This window comes from Parasteatoda tepidariorum, chromosome 6, assembly GCF_043381705.1.
Source record: "Parasteatoda tepidariorum isolate YZ-2023 chromosome 6, CAS_Ptep_4.0, whole genome shotgun sequence".
Taxonomy (NCBI): domain Eukaryota; kingdom Metazoa; phylum Arthropoda; class Arachnida; order Araneae; family Theridiidae; genus Parasteatoda; species Parasteatoda tepidariorum.
The window spans coordinates 6,007,080-6,013,079 of NC_092209.1; the positions used below are offsets into that span (position 1 = coordinate 6,007,080).

Sequence of the window (6,000 nt, forward strand, 5' to 3'; positions counted from 1 at the left end):
TCATTTCCTTTTCTAATTACTTTAGAGCCTTCAACAAGATGTCTGCAGGATTATGAATTCGAGTCTTATTTGTCATCTGGTAAACTGTATAAAGTTTTTGCAGTTATCTTATTCATGGTACACAAATGAAGAATTTTTCACTCAAAAATCTCTTCATAAACACCTATAACTCCCAACCCTATTCTTTAAAGAATTTAATAAGATATCTAGCTGGACGTGAATAGTGAGTGGCTTAAACCTATTTCATTGATCAGTGACGAAGAGATACACAATAAAATTCAGTAATATATAATATACAATTGAGATTCGTTATTAATATCTTTTCAATTACTTCAATCTTATTCGAAAAGATTCGCCGAACGATGGGTCGTATTTAGAACAAATAATATGGGGTTGACAAATTTTAATGGTTAATCAAGAATTTTAAATCGAAATCTCAAATGTAATCAAACTAATTAGCTGAGTACCGAAAGAGATTCCATTCTTCCAGCTCAGACGATCCTTTATCTATCTTTCCCAAACCACGCCATTAGCGAAACAAAATGGCATTTGCAACCAAGTCTTATTTGCAGATTTCGTCCGCTGACAGAGACTATAGAACAAAGCAAATCTTAATGCATTTTAACGAAGTTAAAACAGTTCGCGTTCGACAATAAAGAAAAAAAGAAGAGAAAACTTGTTCGAAATGTAACAACAGAAGTGCAAAAGATAACGAATGTTGAGGGGGATACAAAAGGGAGAGCTAAAGAATTTATTCTCCCAACAGCAGATTCTCTTTTAAATGTGGACACTCCATTCAAAACGCTCTTCTAGCTTGGCAAGTAATTAAACTCATTTTATCGAGGCATCCGACCTGCAGGTGGCGCTGTTTATCCAACCAGCCCTGCTTAACGAGCTTCCCAAAGATGAGGTTCATCGGAGCTCCATGGACTTTGATTATGTAATGATGGACGATTTTGATTATGTGTAGGGGAAAAGGGATAAAACATTTAACCAATCAATAGCATCTGTTGATGACACGAATAGACGCTTCTCCAACTCTTTCAAGGGAAAGAAGGGATTGGAGGAGTCGATAAAAGATGCGTGCATTGTAATAAATGAGCATTAACATGAATTTTCCCTTTTTCATATAATTGTTTGACAAATATTATATATTTTTTTAAAATATCATTTATCATGCGATTCATTTGCATGGAGCTGAATACAATAGTGAAATGACTGACAAAATGCTCATGTTTTAAGACACATATAAATGCTAGGACATCAATTAAAATAATACTAACAAGGAAAAGTCAAAAACAATAATAAGGTGAAAATATTTTTGGTACTTTATAGAATATTATACGTTACGTAGCTGGCTGCGTCGTTTAAATTAGTGTTGAAAACAAAGTTAAATATACAGTCAATTCGCTATAACTCGAAGTACGATAACTCGAATATTACTATAACTCGATTTTTTTATGAAGTCCCGACCCTTTTATCTTCAANGCAATTGTGGGAATAAAAGAAGTCTCCTTTTTAGAATTAAAAAGGATATTTCTAAAAATGAGTTTAGGAAAAAAAATTCGTCTTTTGTAAAGAAAATGAAAAAGTCCGCTTTGTATTAAATAAGTTTTCTATTTGGAATTTTCATTCACGTACTTTTTTAGACACTCATTTTTCATCACCTGAATTTACAAAAATCTCAACATTTCCCTCATTTTTCTACTTCACATTAACATCAACCTCAAAGTTTGTCCGGAAAGGGATTAAAAAGTCTATTCTTTAAAAAAAATACATTGAAAATAAAAGTACCTAGTCGAATACGCATGAGCAGTTAGCCCACGGTACTAAAGCACCTCCACCGGACATTTTTAGTAATATGTTGATAGTTGCTTGGGAATTCCCAGTCATAAAGATACACATGTCTACTATATTTATTCAGAACTTCGATATGTCACAGAAATTAAAAATTTGAAATAATTAAAAATTAAAGATAAAATAACGCATTGCTATGTACCAATAACGTATACCGTGTATACATTGGTGTATGCTAATAACCCCTTTGATATTTTGACATGAAAAGTATTCTTTCGATAAAAATATGTGATCCTTGTCTAACATAAATTTTTATAACACATAAGCATTTCAGAAAGTATAGTGCTGCCATTTTTTGTTAACCAAGCACCATTTCTTAACTTTTTTTTTTTTTTGCTTGGTGACATTTACATATTTTTAAAGCACACAATAACAACTCGTACGTTAGAAGAGGCGTTCTCATTAACATTGTAAACATCGCCAACTTGGTGACCCTATTAGCGATTTTAGTGACGTTTATGGTAATAAAAGCGTTTTCAACCTTCCCGAAATTTAAAGGTTCAAGAGGCATTTGAAAGCCTGACTGAGCCTAGTCTGACTTTATTTCCGATATCATTAACTACTTTCGGTTTATAATAACGCAGCTGCTAATTCTATCGTATTTTTTAGATGATTTTGTTTTTACATTAAAAATTATACAAAAATTTAAGCTTTTCGGTTTCAATCTTGGGTTCATAAATTTAATTTTGAATGATTTTGAATCATCAATGCATATGAATAAATAAACATATGTATAATTGAAGATGTGTTTAAACTCTGTCAAGGTATGCAAGGGTTGTTTTTTTAAGCAAGGGTTGTTTGAAAATTAAAACCAATGGAATGAAAAATTTTATGAAGCAAATTTATTTTTTGATTCTACATGCGTTTCTCTTTTTTTCAAAGCAGTTGCCAAGTTTGCTTTAAAACTTATTTTACCTTACAATTAGATTTAGAATACCCTCTTCATAGTAAGTTGCCTCCTGCTCCTTTAAGCAAGAGGTCACGACCTCTTCCACGTCTTCTTCGTCGCTATACTGTTTGCAGCCAAAATGATGTTTGAAACATGGGAAAAGATAAAAATCACTTAGCGCAATGTCTGGGCTGTATGGAGGGGTAGTATAAAACTTCCCAGTCAAAAGAGTCCAAAATAAAGCTCGGGACTGAGCTGTGGTGAGAAACATTAGCAAAATTTCCTTTTAGCATGCCAGTAGGAAGCTTCATAAACGTCACAAATGTACCGGTGAATGTATGCAGAAGACAGGTTTTTGCCGACTAAAAACGCATCACTGACAGTACGCAACAGGCGATTTGTTAAACTTGAACATTTTAAAGACACAGAACAGACTGTACAGTTTACCCACACAGCTGTAACTGAGCACGGTGGCTCCCAAGGAATGCCAGGGCACGACGCGCGCACTCGTTCCGACGCACGCATCACCTATTAGTGAGCGCAACAAAACGGTCCTTACTTAAAAACAAACAACCCTCGTAATATTCATCTAACTTCTATAATTGCAATAAGTTTCCAAATTTTCGGGGTGATCAAGAAAGTTTAAGATCAATTCTATAAAACACAAAATATTTATTTTTGGTATACATTTCGCTACTTTAATGAAAGTTTTGGCACACCTTTGCTAAAAAAATATTTTTTGCAATTTTAAGAACCAAATCTTGTATAATTACGAAAATGCAATCTATCAATAAGAAAAGTTTTCTACTCGTCCTTCTAAGAATTACATACCAGCACCTACTGCCAATTTTTATGAACTTAAATAGCCTAACTTCCGCAAAAAAAAAACAAAAAACAAAAACAAAAAAAAAAAACAATTGAGTAAGAAAAATTGCAAAGATGTAAATTGAATTTTATGATAAAAAATAGTTATGAATAATATTTAATATCTCTTTCTCTTAACATATTCCTTCTTAACATTTTAATTGTGAGAATCTTAATCACGATACATGCAGATGGCATAAGAAAGGAAAAAAGAAGAGATTCATTGGTATCGTACTTCTGAAACTTCAGTGTATCCATTTCACAATTTTTAACATCAAAATATCCCCCAGAATCGCATTTAGTATCATTGAATGTTCTAACAATCAAGTTTTGTCCTTGTAATAAACAGTTTTCAGAATAAATGTGTAGTTCTCAAACTATAGAAATCTCTGATATGTGTCGAAATAATTTCTTTCTCTTTTTCTTTACAGGATTAATAAAATTTAAAAAAAGAAGAGATTGTGTTCGAATGATGAGAGAGAAAAGGCGGGGGAAGAATTTCCTGAGAAGGTTTAAAGGGCATTCTGAGTGAAAAGGGGTTTACCCTAACCCCCAACGAAAGCAGCCAAGGTCAGTTTTTTTAATGGAATACTTTTTTATGACAACGAATTGTTTTATTTCGATAAGCAAACATTGAACAAATTGAAATTATTTTACAATCCTCTTCGAATAGCCTGTCTCTCTTTTTAGGTTTACTGCTATCAATGTTCAATTTCGAAGCCTTGTAATTTTAAATGTAATCCAGTAGACAAGGGTACGCATGGATTTAGCAAACTATTCTTCTCGGAAGACTTTTTGATTGAACTAACCCGCATTTGTGTAACTTATTTAAGTTATGTAACCAGTTTTTTTTAAAAATCTTAACGGTACTTTTCCATTACACCGGCGCAAATCTCACCAAGCAGACGTTTTGGTGACACACACAATCGCCTGAACAAATCATACAAAGCTGACTTTATTGGTTACAACACACAGCATACACATAAAAGAAACAATTAATAAATGGTTAAAAAAATTTACTTCGGAGGCATAAACATTTTAATATCGCTTAAAATTTTTCAAATGAGGCTTCCGTTTGTCTTTTCCACATAAATGCCGCGAGATAACTTTCGAGATGATGGCGTGTCGTTCTTCTGTGTTTCTTATTTCGCCATTTCGCTATGCCCCACAGTCTCTCTATTTTTCGCGTGTGTGTTCTAGTTTCCGGATCGACAAAGTTGTATTTATAGTTCACTTTGAAATGTTCGAAACTTTCATCCTCGAGCTTACTAGTGCAGTATGATTTCCATGAATCGAAATATGTTATAGTTTCTTTTTCGATATTTTCTTTAATTTATTTGAAAGTATTAGAGGATCGGTTTGGCACCTCCACAAGGAAACATTTGTTCGTTTCCTAGCAAACTCCACCGAGGATCCATAATTGTGGTAGAATCCATCCCGAATTGTTTTGTTTTTATTTGCTTCGTAAGCATACTTTCGTCCACTTCGACAATCATTCCAGGTCCTCCTTCTTTAACGTTTAAGCAAAGAATTCACACAAATTTCAAGCATGAATTTATTCCCGTCTGATTTCCAACTGCTTTTCCACCATTTAACTGAAGTTAATTCTTCGCTGTAACAATAAATAAACAGCGCACACTTCAAAAAGCTCCTTTTCGCGATGACTGAAGCGATTCTTATCACAAGTTGCGATTTCAGACAAAAAGCCATTCTCTTGAAGGAATCTGTCCGCTTCTTCCTCTGTTTCGAGAAAATCCCACATTTTCATTGTTTTTTGCGTTAATTTTTCGTATTAAGAAAAAGACGTGACCAATATAAATAAAAATAGTGCGTTGAGTCCCTCCGCGCGGAAGAAGTGAAACTTCGTAATGTGGAAATGAAAATAGGAAGGGGTAGAAATTGATTTTTAGTGAAATCATATTGTTTCTTTAAGACAAACTTTATTAACATTGCTTACAATTCACAATTGATCGCATTCTTTAATTATCATTTTCGAGTGGAGAAATATCCAAATCTATAACATTTACAATGGGATTACGATAACTAAAGTTAGATACGAAATGTTTGAGTTCTACTTTTTCAATATTTCTTGCATAAATTGCATCAATGGTAGTTACCCCTTTGGTTGTTGGATCATTCCTACCATTTATCATTTCCAATCCAAATTTGTCTTTAAGAAAGGTTAATAATGTTTCAGCTTCAGATAACGAGAAATTCACATTAAAATCTCCCGCAAGGATCACAGGCCGCTCACAATAATCAATTTCTTGACCAGTAACGTCCGCCAGAGCTTGTGAACCTGCAGTGGATAGTGGCAATAAAGATTTTGCAATAAATAATTTAATATCCCTCATGGCTGCATTTGGTGAAATACTAAAAATTTATTATAA

General features: G+C 33.3%; 2 protein-coding genes across 6 annotated transcripts in view; one reads left to right on the forward strand and one right to left on the reverse strand.

Annotated features, from left to right (window-relative positions):
* Positions 1–6,000, reverse strand: part of LOC107439260 (coiled-coil domain-containing protein 92) — an 879,443-nt gene that overhangs the window by 313,481 nt on the left and 559,962 nt on the right. The gene's annotated exons all lie outside the window — the stretch shown is intronic.
* The window catches only part of LOC107445416 (Glucose transporter 1), a 306,620-nt gene that overhangs the window by 122,297 nt on the left and 178,323 nt on the right, over positions 1–6,000 (forward strand). The window contains exon 3 of the mRNA XM_043050490.2: positions 4,042–4,180. The gene's annotated coding sequence lies outside the window, so the exon portion shown is untranslated. The remainder of the gene's footprint in view (positions 1–4,041; positions 4,181–6,000) is intronic.